The sequence below is a fragment of the Narcine bancroftii genome, chromosome 4, assembly GCF_036971445.1.
Source record: "Narcine bancroftii isolate sNarBan1 chromosome 4, sNarBan1.hap1, whole genome shotgun sequence".
NCBI classification, from domain to species: Eukaryota; Metazoa; Chordata; class Chondrichthyes; order Torpediniformes; family Narcinidae; genus Narcine; species Narcine bancroftii.
The window spans coordinates 57602512-57623764 of NC_091472.1; the positions used below are offsets into that span (position 1 = coordinate 57602512).

The 21253-nt window shown below is 37.5% G+C and overlaps 1 long non-coding RNA gene across 2 annotated transcripts in view; it reads right to left on the bottom strand.

Annotated features, from left to right (window-relative positions):
* LOC138760605 (uncharacterized) overlaps nucleotides 1-11354 on the bottom strand; it is a 32083-nt gene extending 20729 nt beyond the window's left edge. Inside the window, exons 1-2 of one of the 2 annotated variants that reach the window (XR_011355736.1) lie at nucleotides 10925-11354; nucleotides 1984-2086 (exon numbers count right to left, since the gene is read on the bottom strand). This is a non-coding gene — a long non-coding RNA (uncharacterized lncRNA). The remainder of the gene's footprint in view (nucleotides 1-1983; nucleotides 2087-10924) is intronic. The other variant, XR_011355735.1, reaches the window with a different exon arrangement.
* Between the last annotated feature and the right edge of the window lie 9899 nt (nucleotides 11355-21253).

Below are 21253 nucleotides of genomic sequence, written 5' to 3' on the forward strand. Positions count from 1 at the left end.
TGACAACCCATATACACACGTGAAATTATTTATGTCTTGGGGTCAGAGGGGTTGATTACAATTTAGCAAGTTATTTGAAACACATTTACACCTCATGCAATTGAACAATATTTTCATATTTATTTTTGAAAAGAATACTGAACTTCTTGTTAATTCATTGATTTAATAAAGTCATAAGATGTAGGATTAGAATTAGGCCATTTGGCCCATCAAGTCTTCTCCTCAATTGGAATCATGGCTGTTGTATTTTTCCTTTCCTCTGTAATCTTTGATAGCCTTTGCTTTAAATATACCCAATAACTTGGCCTAACAGCCATCTGTGGCAACAAATTCTACAGATTCATCACCCCTTGGCTGAAACTTTCTTCACATCTCTGTTCTAAAGAGATGTTCTTTTGTTTTGGACCTTGACTCTCTCATACTTTAAACATCGTCATGTTCTCTCTATCCAGCCCTTTCAACATTCAATAGGCATATTTCTGCTGTGAAACACTGCAAAATTATCAATATGTTTGCCTTTAACTGGGCCTGTGTGCACGGCAGAAGGTGCTGACAGAATTTCTCTCGTGTAAGGGTAGTCTCAACTGGTGCAATGCAAATTTTGGGTCTTTCACGTCAATAGCAAATGTTGGAAATTTCTTGATAATTTAAAGTTTTAATGCATGGTATAAAACATGTGGTACTGGATTGTCTGTGCATTTCGCACCAGGCTTGTTCTTCCTGTTTATTCATGTCCAGTAGGATACCCAACATTGCCCATTTCACAGCATTCCTCCTTTCACTTGTTTTCTGACTTCCAGGGGCATGAATTTTGTCGGGACAACCTGCTAGGCCCTTAAATTCTCCCTGACACATGATGTTAAAGAAGATATACAACCGTGCTTCTTTCTCAATCATCGCAAAACGTAATTACACAGAATTGAACAATATCGAGAACCAATACTAAACCAAATTCAATAAATGAAGATGGAGCACCACAAACGAATTTGAAAAGAGAAGGGACTAAATGGTAAAGTCTGATTATAATTGTCAATCTTAACCATGCAATGTCTGTGTCAGTTATCTGAAAACAGGCAAAGACACATCACAAGTAGTAATTATGATTGTAGTTCTGACCTCAAGTCTGCATAAATTCATCCAAGGAATAGTTGATATCACAGGTGCAATTTATTTTCTCTGTAAACTGTAACTATTCCATGGACAAATAATAAATGATGTTCTGTACTATCATTTAGCTATATAAAGCAGTGAATGACAAAACACAGAAGAACCAAATCGAAAATGTCATTGACATTAGTTCGACTCTTTTATAGCTACTTGATTTTCACAATTTAAAAAAAACATGCATCCATTTCTTGCCTGAAAGATTAAACTTCAACAACAATCTCAGTTACCACAAGGACGACATGACCTATAAATTGGTAAGCAACACACCTGCCTAAATCAGAGAACTTCAGAATGAAATTTGTGTCAGAGTCATTGTGGAATCTAAAGTGCAATTTCAGGCAGAAACAGATGGAATTCATATTACAGATTCTCATTTGAACCTGGGATCAAGAAACGCTATTTAAAAGAATCAGTAGAATTTGCTTAAAATATGACCCAGCAAACATTGTTTTATTTTATGTTACTGCTGCAAAAGGAGCTAGAGTGCCTTTTGCCTTCTGATACATGTGATCATCTCTCCCCCTCCCCCATCAAGGCTGACTGAATGTTCAGAGGTCAGAGCCTCAAATAATCAAAAGCAATCTGTGCTGAATTTCTCTATTTCAGGTTAAAAATAACCATGGATATTTATCAGCAGAATTGTGGTCTTTTTTGTCCAAAATTTCTCCTTGTATACTCCTTCTGTTTTTGGAACTACATCACCAAGTGGGTTCTTTTTCAATTAGTTTTAGCCTAGATTAACAGAAATTTGGATTTCTGATCTCACCTATTTTACATCTACAAATTGAATGTTCTGTTAAATAAGTCAGACAATACCTTGGATCATCACATTTCAGTCCAATCCTGCCTCATTGTTTGCCATCCTTTAGAAATTCATCTCCATCAATGGGATATCACCAGCACTCTTTTTACTTGGCCACTGAAATTAAATTTTATTGAAATAAGTAAAATGCTTGTCAGAGTCAGTTTTATCTATGGCTTTATTGCAGAGCTGAATTTTAAGTGTCAGGAGTAGAAATGTTGGTTATTTATTCTCCTTCTAACCATGTGCACTAAACATAGCACAGAAAGATTGTCGAATTCGTGACGTCTGTCCGTATGGAAGAGTTCCACAAAGGCCAGGGAAGCATGATTTGGAGTTCTCTCTGCACATATATGGCTCTGTGCTGTACACACAGGTGTATATGTTCCTGAAAGACTACTTGAAAGCTACATTATGGCACATCATACCCAAACAAATGCATCTAAATCAAATATTAAGGAGAAAATATGTAATGGTTTTAATAAAATGGAAAACCATAACTAATTTTATCTGTCTCTTAAGACAGAATTTGGCTTCAAACTCAAGGGAAGCATTTCATCTTCCTTCTTCTACATTTTAATAGCAGTTCATGTTAATTCTTATAATAAACTGCAATCACAACTGCCATCGCAAATAACAGTCAAAGCTGGAAGTATGTCAAATAAAAAGTAATCAACAATAATACCAACTCCTACATATGTCATAATATACTTTCCTGTGGTACTCCACATGAAATAGTCATCAACTTTGAGGACTAATATTGCTGCTATGACCCATACAAGATATATGATTATTCCCGACTGTTCTACTGCGATATGAAATGATATATTGGTGCACTTTCCTTTAACAATGGGGACAATTGAATTGTGTGTGACCCCAGAAACATGCCAAATGCACAAGCAAGAGAAAAAAACAACAATTTATTTTGCAGAAAATTTGACACAGCAATTTTAAAAGGGTATATTATTAAAAAGGTATTCTGCATTAAATGCCTAATTTGAATTAACATGTTACGCTCAAATGTACTGCAGCTACAAATTTGAAATGGCAACTTTTTATTGAGTAGAGCGGTAAATGGATGGAAGTTATGATTAAAGAAACAACAAAAAACTTGCTGAAATCTAGAGCAAATGCTAAGAAGCTGGAGAGATTCAATGGGCCAAACACTATCCATTGGTAGAATTGGTCAGTCAACATTTCAGGTCGGGACCCTTTATTCAGACTAAAGTAGAAAAGGGTGATATCAAGTATATCAAAGGAGAAAAAAAAGAAGGATGGGAGAAGCTGGGGAAGGGTTAAGAAATAATGAGGTATTAAACAGAAGGCAGGAGAAGTGGAGAGACAGCTTGAGAGAAAAACCATTGGGGAAGAGTTAGAGAGAAAAATAAGAATGGGAGTTGATGAATAAGAGACGGGAATAGAAGAATCACATAGAAGTGGGGGTTGGAGGGGAGTGGTACCTAAAATTAGAAAAATTGATCCTTATGCTGTTGGATTACTGGTTACTGGTTTTTATAATGTATTAGACCAGTAGTTTTCAAACATCCCCCTCCCACACACTCGCATTCCACTTTAAGCAATCTCTATGCCATAAGTACTCTGTGATTAGTAAGGTGGTATGTGAATGGAAAGAAATTGTTGGAAAACCACTGTTTTAATCGTACCTAATGACTTGTTATGTGCACAGTTTCATAACTCTAAAGGAAATGGGACAATGGCAATTTTTCTCAAGCAAAATATTTCAGTAACAATTGGGTCTAGAGCTGTGATTCTCAACCTTCCCTTCCCACTCACATACCACTTGAAGCAATCCCTTACTAATCACAGAGCACTTATAGCATAGGGATTGTTTCAGGTGGAATGTGAGTTAGGGGGGCAGTTTGAAAACCATTGTCTTAGACTAATGAAAATGGAATCTTCATGTTTACATATTTACCATTTTGTTTGAACTGTTTGCAATTATACTGAAGCTGATGTTAAGCTGAAGGCCTCCAATCCTATCTCATGGAATCATACTTTGTTGCAAATTGAAGCTGCCAATATGAGACTGCAAAGCTTGCAATTATTCAGCAAGTTTCACTGTAGAAACAGACTGTACACAAACTATTTCAACAGCTTGAAACATCAAAATATATTTACAGTATTAAATAATGAGAAAAATCTCTTCCTGGACAAGTGTGATAGAATGGATTCATTCACTGTGAAATATGATGTTTCCTCCTTCCCTAAGACTCTCATTATATTTTTATTTATTGTCTCCTAAATTACTGGACCTGTTAAAATTATTCAGAAATTTGGAGAAGTCTTCGACTGATATGATGTTTTCTGGACTAATGTGAAATACCTACAAGTAAAAAAAAATAAAAAAATTCTTGGTGGACAATTTGGCTTAACACCAACCAGTTTTATCTCATCATCTTTGTTTCGGTGATATTTCCTTCTTTGCATGTTAACATTGGGATTCACTTCTGCATTATCCTATAAATGTCAGTTTTTTTCCATTATCTCTTTAGAGGAGCAGGTGGGAGCAGGGTATAGGGTACCAATTCTGGCAATAGAAAATCTCTTCCAATTCAGGTAATAATCTAACTAACACCTGCAAGAAATCTGTGAGCATAAATCAGAGAAAGGAATAAGATCTTGTCTCACTGTCTTAACCTCATTGAATCCTTCATTGATCATGGAGCTTCCATTCATTTGTGAGATTTCTGAGTAATTCTGCCCATTTAATATAGATTTCTCCTGTGGACTCCTGCCAATCAGATACTCTCTTAAGACTGTCCAAACTTATTCTACTTAAAGGTTTTACAGAGTCAAGCTCAGGAGATATTAATTTCATTAGGCTGGTTTGGAATCAAACACCGACTCCAGAAGTAAAAGTACGGTTTACTACCAAATGCCCAATGTCAGTACTAATTTTAGGTATTGGACTCTATAGTAAGATTGATCAATGTTGTGTCTAGTTTATTTTCCTGTAGTTATTTCCCCAACAGTCAAAGTTATTTTTATATTTTTTCCAATTTGCATGCTGTTCCATTATGACCTTGACCACTTTTACAACTACTTTGCAGTGTCAGTGAAAGTAGGTTTCAATTACTGTCAAAGTGCATTGCCCTGCAATACTACACTGTCAGTGGGAGGTAGGTATACATCAAATAGGCATCCTGATGCAGCTCATTGGATCTGAGCCAGCACATATCAGGCACTCCAGCAACAGATCTGCCAGGAAAGTTTATGGCTTCAAATGGGATATTATGGAACTGAGTAGATGATAATATTCTATGGAACCATTCTGATTCATTTGCTCTTAGAAAATAATTTTAGAAATAAATGTCCACAACTCTCTTACATGCTGACAGGTTTCACTAATAATTTCAAATAGTCTTTGTATCAAATGTACTTCATCAGACAGATGAACAAGTCTTGTGCCTGCTTCAGTTAGGCACCAGAACACACATTGGCGAACATCAGATAAAATGGCAGCATTGTGGGAACAGGGCACTAATCTACCATCTCCAGTAAAAACCAGGAAAGTGCATTGAAATATACCCCAGTAAATTTATTATAAAGGGAAAAAAATATGTAAAGCTTTTGAAAAAGAATAATGCAATGCAAAATTTCAAAACTTTCTAATTGAGAAAATAATTAGATTTAACTGAATTAGTCCACTATTTATCTGATTTATTATTATAATCGAGACATTCTAATGATATGTTGAATTTTCAGTTGTTTTTCGGTTCAAAAGCTCTCGGGAAGTCAGGTTGTAAAGAGTTGTAGGATTTGTTACAAACTGTAGAAAGTTATAGTCATTTGCCAACAATAATTGCCATCTTGAAAACATTATCTTGCATCTTGATTTAGTTTTAACCTTATTTGATTGGTGAAAAACATACGCAGTGAGAAGAGGTTCAAACAGTGCAGCACAGCCTTACAGTGAGGTTCCTGCGCCTGGATCCCAGCTAAGTCCTTAGAAACATTATGTTCACCAGCAAAATTAAACCAATAATTTCTGGTAGAGGCTGAATGAAAAACTGAGCACTGCCCATGAGCTCAGTTTCATAATTGAGAGCATATTTAATACTAGCTAATAAATTGTAGCATATAACTATTTGTCTGCTAGCTTTGTCAGGTTGGCTAAGTTACAGTAAAGAAAGAAGCAATGTTATACTCTAACATCCCATGATTCTTTCAAAATTTTATCTCTCCACATCTCCCTAAGTACATATTTCCCCGATCACCATAAATAATGACCTTCAGTCTGTTTCCTTGGATGAAAGTCACTGCAGAAAAGGCCTGATTCTTTCTTAATTTTCCCTTTTCCTATTAACTAACTCACAAGCTCAAGTGAATTCCAGATGAATGCAGGTTTGTTACTCAAATACCCGCTAGTGTACTGCTCTTCTGATTCTACATAAAACAAACATTTTAAAGAAACAGTAGATGAGAAATAGCAAATTGGAAAAAAAATAATCTGTACTGTTAAATGCCAAACTATGTCTGACACCATTCATGTAACAAGAACAAGGATGGATATCCAACTTGGGCAAAGAAGTCTCTTGATAATTGTGTTCACAGATGGACAGAAATATATTATTCCCTTTCAGGTGAAGGCTACAAAGAAAGCTCACATTGACTAAATTCTATATAATTTTCAGTTATATTTCACTCTTTCATTATGTTTCCAACCTGGCTCGTGACACCCAGAATATCTGAGCTGTGGTCTACAGGCTGCATACCATGTTCACAGTTCATGGTCATTGACGGCGTGATTAGTATAGTGGTTAGCGCAATTGTATCTGGCTCTGTCTGTAAGGAGTTTGTCCGTTCTCCCCGTGTCTGTGTGTGTTTCCTCTGGCCACTCTCACCCTTCAAAACTATGGGGTTGTCGGTTAATTGGGGTATTTGGGTGGTGTCCGAAGGGTCTGTAACTGTGCTGTATGTATAAATTTAAATTTAAAATTTAAATTCATAATGAGAATGAGTTTTATAAGTATATAATCACCATATACATGTGCACTGTAATTCTAAATTAAGAATTGAAATTCTTACCATTCCTTTGAATTTTGAATTTTTTATGTTTATGTTTTTCCCAAAAATCTCTTAGAGATGGGATTCCATGATTAAGATGAAGGTCTAATCTCCAAATCAGTGCGTGGTTTTGTGGCCGCATTTCAGGTGACGTATAAGAATTCCATCACATTATTAGCTTGCACTTTGCATATGGAGAAAATACATTGTGCAGTTAGGAGTACCTGTTCTCTATTTTAGTTTAAAAAAATATTTAGACATACAGCACTGTAACAGGCCAATTCAGCCCTACGAATCTGTGCCGCTCTATTTACACCCTATTAACCTACACCCGGGTAAGTTTTTGAAGGGCGGGAGCCCCCGGAGAAAACCGATGCAGATATGGGGAGAATGTACAAATTCCTTACAGATGGCGCAGGATTCGAACCCTGGTCTGGTCCCAGTCGCTGGCACTGTAAAGGCATTGAGTTAACCACTACATTTGTTTTTGTAGTCACTTGTTCACCTGGCTGTCCAATCCAACTTCTTGTTTAGTGGTGATCTCCCATATACTGATAATGACAGACTTGCAGGTGGATAAAAAGAAGCAATTACAGTATTTTTATCTAAGGAATGATCATGACTTATGTGACATGCATATTGTCTGCTACTTTCCCTGTTTTGTTCAGTATCAGATGCTTCATTTTTGGAGATATGATTAGCTCTGAATTTTGTGAACTAGTCAGCAATGACCTTGATTATATTATGGAAGGAAGTATCATTCAAGCAGCTGAAAAAACTCGCTCACAGATTCATGTATTCCCGCACATTCTTTTTGGAGTGTCAAGCTTTGAACTCTAAGGAACAATGGTTAGTTATCTTCCTCATCTCAGATTGACTTGACTATTCATGGAGTTTCCCTGTTTTCTCCATTAATATATTTATGAGGACTATTTGATACAATCCTCAGTTAAATGCTATTCTCATCGTAAGGAAACATACTCTCTTGCCATGAATTAGATCCATTGGATAAACCTAGAATGAAAACTGTTATTACATGCTCCCATTTTCAGTTCATTTTTATTTGAGTAGGACTGACATTTTAAGAAAACAAATCAGACTGCCAGCCCTGCAAGATATTGGAGAGTGACTGTGAGCTGGCAGGCTGAGGACAGTGTGCACACAAATTGGATATTTTGAAGGAAAGCAAGGCAGTGTCCCTAGAACACATGTGCTGAGACCATGTGACCAGCGCGTTGAAGACACAGTGCACTGATTTGCTCAGGGGCCATTTTAAGAAAGCAACTCTTGAAGAAGCATCTTTTGAAGTGACGCTGTGCTGAAGTGGCCTCGTGCGATAATAGACAATTTGTCAGATTTCATGTTATAGGGCACACATGTCAAACTCTGGCCCACGGGCCATAATTATATTTGGCCCGCAAGATCATTTAAAAAATGTATTAGAGGTGGCCCGCTGGCCGCCGCGCCAGTATAGCGCATGCACAGTAATAAAAACAAATCCCAGAATGCATTGGCGTCAGCCTGCTAATCGCCCCCACCTCCTCTGTTTACGTTGCAGGGTCTCACCATGGACTCTGGTTTTGGGGCCTGGTCGGTGTCAGGGGAAGCCAAGGCCGCTTCCCAGCGCCCGGAACCGGAGGCCTCGGGCCTGACCTCGCCAGGACCGTTGCCCACTCCCCCTCCCTGCCGCAGGCCGACCTGCGACTCACGGTGACGGGGCCGCTGATCCGCCGAGATGCCGCCCTGCAGCGAGAGCCGATGCCCCCGCACTGTCGTTGTCCAACCCGATCGCCCGCAAACCCCGCCCTCCCGCACACAGGCCTGAGTAAGTATTATGAACTTTAATCTCAGGATAAAACGATCTTCCAATAGTTTCATGTCACAGTGATAAATATATTCCTGGTTAAAAATAGTCCTGCACCTGGATACAAGCTTACTAGACATAAAACTTGAAAAGTGTGTAAATCAAAGGAGATCTTTACCAATGGAAAAAAGGCATGGCAAATAACCCTGCTAGAGTTCTTGCCCACAATCAGTCACCCATTTGATTGTTTCAGGAATCATGTTATTCTCCCACATTCTCAATAGCCCTCAGATTTTACTATTCAACAGCACACTAGCAACATTTGACAAATCCTCTATAGAGAAATATTATTTATTGAATATTTTATTTCTCATTTGTTAATGCTTCTGGAAAGAGTTTATCCAAAACTATTATTAAACATTTATTTTAATAAGAAAAAGTTTAACATTACATATGTTGAAAGAAGAGAAAACATGCAGATGTTGTTGAAAATTTTCAATAAATATTTAGTTCGGCCCTCGACTTAGTCCAAAGTTTTTAATTTTGGCCCTCTGTGAATTTGAGTTTGACACCCCTGTTATAGGGGAATGAGTATGTCGATTTTAAGGAAGTGGTGCTGGGGAGCAGAGCTCTTGGAAGTAATACAATACTAAAGTGGCCTCATGTGTGGTAATAGACAATTTGTCTGCTTTCTCTGTGTTATAGGGGAATGACCAAAAAAGGAAAGGTCACTTTAAAAGGGGATTTGTTGAATCCCATTAAGGAAAAGGAAAAATCAGTTCTGAAGGGAATTGTTGAACTCCACCATGGCTAAAAGAAAAGGACATTTCTCAGTAAGCACATCAACAAGGATTTGGTGAGTTTATAAACAGTCTGTCACCCCCGTCTCTCCCACCTACTTTGTAAACTTCTTTGCATTAATTTCAAGCCTGCATGTCAACATTGGATTTTCTGAAATTGAACTCTGAACTTCCTTTCAAGAATTGTGCCTGAGTGTAGTGGCTTGGGTAGTACACACACACACACACACACACACACACACACACACACACACACACACATATATATATATATTTACGCATAGTTGGGGGTTAAGTAGATAAGTTTAGATAAAGTTAGATAAATCAGATAAAGTGTTATATTATTGGTAATTGATAATAAAAATATTATTTTAAATATAACACTGGGTTCATTTCTATTGCTGCTGTCTGGTACGTAACACTGTCTTTATGTGCCACATTTTAAGTACTTTCCTAATAAATGGCTCAAGATTTTTTTACAGTTTTCTATTTGGGATTGATATACTTTCAAAAATCTTTTAATATATAATTACCACCGAGGGGAAGGAAAATCACATATTTCTTTTATTAACATACCATATGGCTGTGAATTACATTTTCTAAGGGATACTGAGCCATGAAGCATTTCACATCAAAACATCAAAGTGGATCTTCCAAGGTCTTGATTTTGGTAACTTGCACGTTCACATCATAATTATAGATAAGGAAGACGGTTCAACAATTCTCCTTCCTGTCCTGCTCAACCCTCCCCCACCCAAATTCTGCAGCTAATTATTTGTTTTCTGGTTACTGGGCTTTCTCATCTAATATCTAGGGCAAATGTGGTTCATGTTAGATGAAATCATCCCTGCTGTGGTTAGTCTTTTGAATGAATGTACCTGTTACCTACTACTTAATTTTAAAAAGTGTTTCAGATATCTTTTTTTTCCCCTCAAACCATTTACTATCTTATGCACTTAAAAAAAATCATTCCAGGTATGCATCTTTGACATAATCAAGAGGATAAAATTCAATTTTGGTGTGAGTGAAAAAAGAGATGAAGGAACATTGAGAGATTATTTTGCACTGTAACTGTATTCCTTTCACAATGCTAAGACAGATTTTTAACTTGCAATGAGCCATCTTCTCACCAAATCACCAAGCATTTTGAGAACCGCGCATGACTTGAATCAAATTGAATTGTTCATTGTCACATGTAATGTAATACAGTGAAAAGCTTTGTTTTACAAGTTCCATGCAACTCATTGCATACTTGAGGCCATTTCATCCCAGACCTCTGCTTGGAGGCCAGCTATGGGCACAGAGAGAAAACTTAAAACTTACCTTTCATAGAGCAGCCCTTCCGGTTCCGATGGAGGTGGGGCAACTGGCACCGTGACACCGCCCATCATAAATACATGGCAGCGCAATGGCCGTCTTCCCTATCCATAATCCCCCTTGCAGCTGGAACCCCTCTGTGTTTCCCAGAACAGATCCAGCTGCATGGGGGAATTATGGGTAGGGAAGACAGCCATTGCTCTGCCACGTTTTGAGCCGCAGAGAGCAGTCCCGAAGGTCAAAGTGGCCTGGTGAGGCTGCCACAGCCTTCACCAGCTGCCTCAATGGCATCCGCCAGCTGTTCCTGACCTGACGGATTTCAGCGGCCCCCCCGCCAGTCGCCCCTACCCTGATGGATCCTGCTGCCTGACGGCTCCCACTGCCCCGACGACTCCCACCGGCTGCCCCGGCCTTGAGGGGAGAGGGGTGAGTGGAGAGATGGGTCGCAGGCTGATGACGTCATCAGCCTGCCCCCTAACCAGCCTTTTGCAGTGGCTGTACGTTCAAGCCAGGCAGCGGAGGGCAGTGCTCTGCCAATAATCCTTCCCCAAGAAGGGTTGGATTTGGCGCCTCGGAGCCGGCCACGGCGCATTCAGAAAGGTGTAAGGCCGGAGAACCTCTGCCTTTACAGTCAGGCATTTTCTTTGCCTGAAAGGGGCTTTAAATACAGGAGATACTGAAATAATAAAACAAAAGCACAGGGTGTAGTTTACAGTGCATAAAGAATACAGAGATAAAATGCAGGATAGAGTGAAAACTTTAAAGTCAAACTATCTTGTTTTTATGTGGATGTAGCTCCTCATTTGATAAATGCAACATTGTTCTGCATGTCAGAGTTTTGAGAAATATTGGAAAGAAGTATTTCAATTTTTCTCTTCATTTTTTAAGTTAAGATTAAACCTAATCCATTAACTGCTTTATTTGATATTGTTGGAGAGAGTCTTCTTTGGCTTGGCTTCGCGGACGAAGATTTAGGGAGGGGGTAAATGTCCACGTCAGCTGCAGGCTCGTTTGTGGCTGACAAGTCCGATGCGGGACAGGGAGACACGGTTGCAGCGGTTGCAGGGGAAAATGGGTGGGTTGGGGTTGGGTGTTGGGTTTTTCCTCCTTTGCCTTTTGTCAGTGAGGTGGAGAGAGCGATATAACGTTAACAACATCTGAACTGCATTTATTAGCTTTTATTTCTCTTATGGCTAGACAGGCAGTGTTGCTCAGATGGAGGGATCTTACCCCGACTAATATGCAGAATGGCTATGTGATGTCGTATCATGTTTAAACTTAGAGAAGATTAGATGTTCAATTTTCGTTTTGAATTCAAATTTTCAAACACTGTGGGGACTCATTTTGAATTACATTTGTGATCTTTGATTTGTTATGAAGGTAGAACTGTTGACTAATGAGGATAAGATTCTGATAAGAATTCTGTCTTCATTTTTTTGGCCAATCAGCTTCTTTCTTGGTAGTGGGTTTAGATTTTCCTTTTTTATAATAAAATATCAATACAATATAATCTGTTTGATTAAAATGTGGGGTACCTTGGATGAAATTATATGATTTAAGTGTAATGTATCTTTTTGACTTTGAACATATCCGTATGTACTCTGTATTTTCAATGTTAGTAAACATTAAAAAAAGAAGTGTTTGTTAAAACAGTCAGATGAGATCCCAGAAACATGTGACTCTTTGTAGTGTCATCAGTGTTTGCTCATCTCTCTGTTTCTCATGACACAACTTGAGATAACTTGATTTCTTCATCTGCATAAGTTATTCATCTGTGATATTAGGTCAGCTAGTTTCTTTCCCCCCTCTATGGGAGTGGAGGGCATTCCCAGCCTGACCTGCTGAATCTGCAGCACTGTAATTCACCACACTTTTAAGTACATTCTCACTCTCTAACTGCTCCCATTCATTCATTGGCTAAAAAGCCTCATTAACAGTTTATCCCCCAGCCCAACCAAAGACATTCCCCTCTCCCACCTTCAATCTGTTTAAAGAGCTTCATTTCTCTCCTTCCCAATTCTGAAGAGGAGTCTTCAACCTAACTTACTGTTTCTTTATCCACAGATGCAGGCTGGCCTGCAGAATATTTGCAGAATTTTCTGATTCTATTTAACATAATGTTCCTATTATTAAAATTAACATTTCTATGAGCAGATCTGTTGATCAAATGGGACAAAATCTGTTTTGCTGCAAATTTGGAGCATTTAGACTGAGATTGTTATAAACGAGGCAGCCTATATGTAGAAATTAGCCTGAATACTAGAAACATGAGGCACGAGTTAACTACCTGGACAATAGACTTTTATGTTTATTCAGACACAATGAAAAATAAATTAAACAAAATAATTCTGAAAGACCTTGGAGGATTGAAAACAAAGGGGATTGACCAAGAAACAATGCTGGAAGATCTCACGAGTCAAGCAACGTCTGTGGAGACAAAATGCACAAATCAACATTTTGGATGGAGACTTTGCATTGGGAATAGTTGCACTTTTTGGGCCTATTTTTTTGAGAGAAAGATAAACGCATCAATTTTCATTATCTCTACACAAACGAATGGAAGCACATAGTGAAAATTATGTTTAATCAAATAAAATCAAGTGGAGTATTTAAATTTTTTTGAATATTTTATTTAAAATTGTTTCCATACATACAGTAATCAAAATTGATATGATTATACACATTCCAGAAAAAAACCAAATTAAAGTTATATATATGATGGTAATCACCCCTACCCCAAACCCCCTCTCAAAACAGTTGACATATAGATATAATATAACTATATAAACATAGAAAAAGAAGAAAAGGATTGTTCAGAGAGATGTCATCTAACACACATATAAGAATTCTTCATTACAATTCAGAGGAGAATCTCACAGGTCTAGAGGCATAGAAAAGACATTATTGCAAATTAAATCCTATTATTTGGGCATACACCATCAAATTTGCAAAAAGGCAATTTTGTTTCTCAAGCTGTATGTAATTTTTTTCCCAAAGGAATACAAATTTGAATTTCTGCATGCCATCTTGACATACCTAAAGATATATCAGATTTCCAAGTGACTGCAATACATTTCCTCACCACCTAACACTGGTTTAACAAATTTCCGATTGATATATTTAAAGTTTTTATTTAGGTCTTGTCCTTCAATGTTTCCTAATAAAAATAAATCTGGACTTTGTGGGGAAAAAAAAACAATTTCTGTAACTTTTTCCCAAAAAAATTTGTAAAACTGCCCAAAAGGGCCTTACATTAGGGCAAGACCATGTTGAAGGCAAGAAAGTTCCAACATCTTCACCATACCTAAACCATTGGTCCGATAAATCTGATTTCAATCGATTCAATTTCTGTGGTGTAATATTTACAAATTTCTGACAAATAATTGAACATTAATTTCATTTAATTAAATATTAATGCTTTTAAATGTATAAGAGCACCGGCTCTATTCCCAGCATCAAAATACAAAGTTCGGGATTTCTGTGAGTTAAAGACGAATTAGACATGGAAAACGGAGGGAAATGTACCCACTCCTATAACACAGCTGTTTGATAAGTTACTCCTCGCTCAATGGAACAAAATCTGAAATCGGAATAGAGTGCAAGGTTCCTCCATATGCTTCAGTGCCTTGCGGCTTCAGATGGCATCCTAAGGCACGGGGCACATGGTCATCTGGGGCAAGGTGCAAAGAACCGAAGTATCCAGAAAAAGGAGCAACAGACCAAGCATTGGAGGAAGTCAGCGGGACAAGGCAGAATGTAGGGAGGCCAAGGGGAAGCCGTCATTTCAGGTTGAGACTGTTGCAGGGCCTCGATCTGAACTGCAGGCCACCCCTTGGCCTCTACAGATGCTTCTGGGTTCCTCCAGCAGTTTATTTTTGCCAAGACTCACGCGAATCTCGACACAATAAATTACAAACTACCATAGCAAACTTATCTGCCATTATTACGAATTGTGTAAAAATTGGATTGAAGGGGGGTGTGGCAAGATGGCGTAGAGTCTAGACGTGCAATCTCGACCTCTCTGGCCAGATTTTTAAATACCTGTTTTTTAACCCTTTGTTTTCAGGTTTAAACTTTTAAAATTTTAGTTTAAAGTATTAAGGAATTATTATGGCCACTAATGGTAAAAAGACTAAACCCCAAGTGCAGAAGAAGTTACATTTTCGAAGTGTTGAAGATTTGGGGCCTAGACGACTTGATACAGCCCCAGGCTTAATCTCCTCATTGTCTAAACCCCAAAGATTGCCTGTGGGGGCTGAAAAAAAACTATTACTCACCAAATGAAGGATGGTGCTGGAACTACTCATTTTCCAGAAGAAGGTGCCTGTTCCCAAGAAGTGGACCCTGATTTGGAAAGCCTTTCGATTTCAATGGAGGGAGCACACAGGAAGATGACTCCATTGTTGGAAATGCATCAGGTAGCATTTCAATCTGAAGAAATAGTTTTTCTTCGTGAATTGATGAAAAAACAACGAGAAAAGGGGGGAGTCCAGCGGCGACTCCCTGAGGAAGTCGGAGTGCCGTCACTGGGAGTCCAGACCCACAGTAAAATTCTTTAAATGCCTTCTGTTGAGTTGCAGCAGGTGCTGCAGTTACCTTGTTCTGCCACTACATCAGAGAGAGCAGAGTTGAATTTTACTGAATTACAGTGTATGCAATTAAATGAAGTTATTCAAGCTGTTATAAAACCTTTATTGACATCTCAAATGAATGAAATAGCTCAAATGAATGCTGGTATAAGTTCAGAATTAAATATGGTTAAGACACGTGCGGATGCATCTTATGACGAATTTAAAAAATTTCAGACTGCTTTTTTGGACTGCAATCAACAAGTGACTTCTAACACAGAAAAAGTGTTGAAGGCGGAAAAATCAATCATAGAATTAGGAGAACATGAGAAGGAGCTAGAAAGAAAAATAGATTACTTGGAGAATCAAAGCAGAAGGAATAATGTGAAAATTGTTGGTTTGCCAGAAGGTATAGAAGGACAAGATTCTCTTCGTTTCTTTAAAGACTGGATTCCGCAAATATTAGGGCAAGAATTTTTTTCTGGGGGATTGGTATTGGAAAGAGCCTATAGAGCTTTAAGAAGAACACCCTCAGCTGGTCAACCACCGAGACTGGTAATAATTCGATGTTTGAGTTATTTGGATAGAGAAGCAATACATCGACTAGCAGTACAAAATGTGAGACAACAACAAACCCCATTATTGATTCAGAATAGCAGAGTCTTTTTTTATCCTGCTCTGAGTCAAGATGTCATTCAACGTCGATGTCGATTCAATCCAGTTAAAGAAGTTTTGTGGCGTAAAGGTTATAAGTCTACTTTTCATTACCTTGCAGTGTTGAAGGTGTTTTATGGAGACTATCAATTTCAGTTTTTTGAAACTGATCATGAAGCAATGATTTTTGCTGATTCATTGCCAGATATAAGAGGTCGAAGACGTAGTCCACCATTATCTCCTAAAGAAAAATCTGGTTGCTCTGGAAATGGAAGAAATGGCAGAAATGGGAAAAACGGGAATGAAAAGAGTCTACTTCCTTCTGAAATGGGATCTTCGAGATTGGAATCTTCTGGATGAAAAGAAGAATTTTCTTATTCTATTTTTTTCTTGTGTTATTATGATATTTTGATGTTATTGACTGCTTGGCTGGGGAGGGAGAGATTTGCACTAAGTTCTTTACTAGTCATCAACCACTAGTGGGTGACCCACACCCAATTTTTGTTTAGGGGATTACTATCTTTTGATAGGTTTTTTTTTAGGGGGATTTTCTTTTTTTTCTTTATTGTTTTTTAATTTTTATTTTTTTTATTTTTTTATTTGTGATTTTTTTTCTATTGGAGGGCCTATATGTGTTGATTTGAGTTTTTATATAAAGATATTATTGGTATATAGTAATAATAGTAGATATGTGAAAGTTGAGGTTTGCTACTTTTAATGTTCGAGGATTAAATAGTGCGATTAAGTGTAAGTGAGTCTTCACGTATATTAAGAAAATTAAAAATGATATTGCCTTTTTACAAGAAACACATTTGAATGTGAAGGAAAGTGTGAAATTAAAAAGGGACTGGGTTGGGCATGTATATTCTTCTTCATTTCATTCCAGAGCTAAAGGTGTAGCAATTTTGATACATAAAAATGTATCTTTTGAATTACAATCAATGGAGGAAAAGGCAGGATGTATTCTTAAATTGATTTGTAAGATTTTTAGTGAATTTTGAACTTTATTTAATATTTATGCCCCAAATGCAGATGATGAAACATTTATTTCAGATGCATTTTTTATGTTGGGTCAGGCTATTGATAATATTTTAGTTGGTGGTGACTTTAATTGTGTTTTGGAACCTTTATTAGATAAATCTCAGAAGAAAGTTAAAAATTCCAAGATGGCAATTCAGGTCCAAGCGTTGATGAAAGATCTTAATTTAGTAGATATTTGGAGACGTCTTAAACTTCGCTAGGATTCTCTTTAATAGACTAATACCTAGTGTCGCCGAAAATGTCCTCCCAGAATCACAGTGTGGCTTTCGCACAGAGGAACTACTGACATGGTCTTTGCCCTCAGACAGCTCCAAGAAAAGTGCAGAGAACAAAACAAAGGACTCCACATCACCTTTGTTGACCTCACTAAAGCCTTTGAGACCGTGAGCAGGAAAGGGCTTTGGCAAATTCTAGAGTGCCTCAGATGCCCCCCCAAGTTCCTCAACATGGTTATTCAACTGCACGAAAACCAACAAGGTCGGATCAGATACAGCAATGAGCTCTCCAAACCCTTCTCCATTGACAACGGCGTGAAGCAAGGCTGCGTCCTCGCACCAACCCTCTTTACTATCTTCTTCAGCATGATGCTGAAACAAGCCAATAAAGACCTCAACAATGAAGACGGTGTTTACATCCGGTACCGCACGGATGGCAGTCTCTTCAATCTGAGGCACCTGCAAGCTCACACCAAGACAAAAGAGCAACTTGTCCGTGAACTACTCTTTGCAGATGATGCCACTTTAGTTGCCCATTCAGAGCCAGCTCTCCAGTGCATGACGTCCTGTTTTGTGGAAACTGCCAAAATGTTTGGCCTGGAAGAAAACTGAGGTCCTCCATCAGCCAGCTCCCCACCATGACCACCAGCCCCCTCCCCCACATCTCCATCGGGCACACTGAACTCAAAACGGTGAACCAGTTTACCTACCTCGGCTGCACCATTTCATCTGATGCAAGGATCAACAAAGAGATAGACAACAGACTCACCAAGGCAAATAGCGCCTTTGGAAGACTACACAAAAGAGTCTGGAAAAACAACCACCTGAAGGAACACACAAAGATCAGCGTGTACAGAGCCATTGTCATATCCACGCTCCTGTTCGGCTCCAAATCATGGGTCCTCTACCAGCATCGCCTAGAACGCTTCCGTCAGCACTGTCTCAGCTCCATCCTCAACATTCATTGGAATGTCTTCATCACCAACATCGAAGTACTTGAGCTGGCAGAGTCCGCAAGCTGCTGAAGACCCAACTGCACTGGGTAGGTCACGTCTCCAGAATGGAGGACCATCGCCTTCCCAAGATTGTGTCCTATGGCAAGCTCTCCACTGGCCACCGAGACAGAGGTGCACCAAAGAAGAGGTACAAGGATTGCTTAAAGAAATCTCTTGGTGCCTGCCACATTGACCACCACCAGTGGGCTGATATCACCTCCAACCGTGCATCTTGGCACCTCACAGTTCGGTGGGCAGCAACCTTCTTTGAAGAAGACCACAGAGCCCATCTCACTGACAAAAGACAAAGGAGGAAAAACCCAACACCCAACCCCAACCAACCAATTTTCCCTTGCAACCACTGCAACCGTGCCTGCCTGTCCCACATCGGACTTGTCAGTCATCAACGAGCCTGCAGCAGATGTGAACATACCCCTCCATAAATCTTTGTCCGCGAAGCCAAGCCAAAGAATCCGACATAGAAAGATTTTTCCTTTTATTAATCTAGACATGAATCGCTTTCAAGGATTGACTTCTTTTTAGTATTGGCACATTTACAAGGGAAAATACAACAAGCAGAATATAAAAGTAGGGTGATTTCAGATCATTCTCTGTTATATTTTACATATGAAACTTCTGAGAAAACTCAAATAGCTTATCATTGGAGATTTAATACAATGTTGTTAAAAATATGGAATTTATTGATTTTTTGAAGAAACAAATTAATTTTTTTTGAAAGAAAATTCTAATTCTATTCAAAGTAAGTTTGTGTTATGGGATGCTATGAAAGCCTATTTGAGAGGACAAATAATTAGTTATACTTCTAAAATAAAAAAGAATCGAATAAATCAGAGTCTTGAATTAGAGAAACAAATTGCTAAAAAAGGAATTACAGAAAGATGCTACAGAAGATCAGAAAATAGAATTATCTAGGCTGAAATTGAAATATAATACTTTGCAATCTTATCAATTTGAATGTTTGATTAATAGGACTAAACAAAGGTATTACGAATGGGGAGAGAAAGCACATAAGGTATTGGCATGGCAATTAAAGAAAGACAAGATATCAGGGACTATTAATGCTGTTAGATGGAATTCTTCTATTACTTATAAACCTCGTGAGATTAATGATGAATTTTATTCATTTTATAAAAAGTTATATACATCTGAAGGAAAACAAGAAACTGAATCGATTGATCTTTTTTTTAATCACAGTTGAATTTACCGATATTTAGAAATTAAAATGGCTATGCTGGAAACGCCGAACGGTAAATCGTCTGGTGATGATGGGTTTTCAGTTGAATTTTATAAATTTTTTTATGATGATTTATCTACAGTGTTTTTGGGATGTATTACGTCAAGTTGGAGAACATTATGAATTACCTGATTCTTGCTCTAGTGCCTTAATTACAGTAATTCCTAAAAAAGATAGAGATCCTTTGAAAGTATCTTCATATAGACCAATTTCGTGGTTAAATGTAGATTATAAAATAATAGCTAAAATGATAGCTAAAATATTAGCGAATAGATTGGCTAAATTTATACCAAAGTTGATTTATATTGATCAAACAGGTTTTATAAAGAATAGATATGCTTCAGATAACATTTTGTGCGTGATTAGTTTGATTAATAGATTTTGAGAATCTTTAGATCACCCGATGATGATATCCTTAGATGCAGAAAAAGCATTTGATAGAGTTAAATGGAATTTTTTGTTTAAAGTTTTGGAGAAATTTAAGTTTGGTCCTTCTTTTATTGATTGGATTAGGGCTCTATATAGTAAACTGGTAGCTAGAGTATTGACGAATGGTTTGATTTCAGAATCTTTTAAGTTAATTCGATCAACTTGTCAAGGTTGTCCTTGAATCACCAGCTTTGTTTGCGTTAGTGATTGAACCTTTAGCACAGTTGATAAGACAAAATACACAGATGCAAGGTATGAAAGTTGTAGATGAGGAGTGTAAAATTAATTTATTTGCTGATGATGTATTTGTGTATTTAATAAACCCAGCTCAGTCACTTTTGTACTTGAAGGAATGTTTAATACAATAAGGATGTCTTTCTGGATATAAAGTTAATTGGGAAAAAAGTGAAATATTACCAGTAAGTGAAGGAGATTATTCAGTTTATAAGAATATTATTAATTTGAAGTGGACTGATGGAATTAAATATCTGGGTATAATTTTGATGTTAATTATCAATCTTTATATAAATTAAGTTATGCTGTTAATGAAAAAAATTAAAACTGATTTGATTAAATGGAAAGATTTACCTATTCTTTTAATGGGAAGGATAAATACAATTAAGATGAATATCTCTCTGCATATGCAATATTTGTTTCAATCTATTCCATATTTACTTGATAAATTTTTTTTTGAGATTTGAATAAAATGGTTAGGGAGTTTTTATGGAGGGGTAAATTTTCAAGAGTAGCTTTGAATAAATTAACTTGGAAATATGAGTTAGGAGGACTATGTTTACCACATTTTAAATATGATTATGAAGCAGCCCAACTTAAATTTATTAGTTCATTAATGGATTTGGTACGGCCTCCTAGTTGGGCTAAAATTGAGATTTGAAATACATCAAATTTTGTTTAGGTGGAATATAAATTTGTTACAACAATATAATGTGCCTAAACTAAAACATTTAATGAAGTTATGGATAAAGAAAAATAAAATGACAGGCTCTAGGGGTAAATTATTGGCTTTGACTCCGTTGTATAATAATCAACTTATTTCTTTTTCAATACATAATCAAAGTTTATTGCATTGGAGATTTAAAGGTGTGAAAAATTTGGGAGATTGTTTTAAAGAGGGTGAGTTTTTATCTTTTAATCAGATGAGGGAAGATTTTGGTATT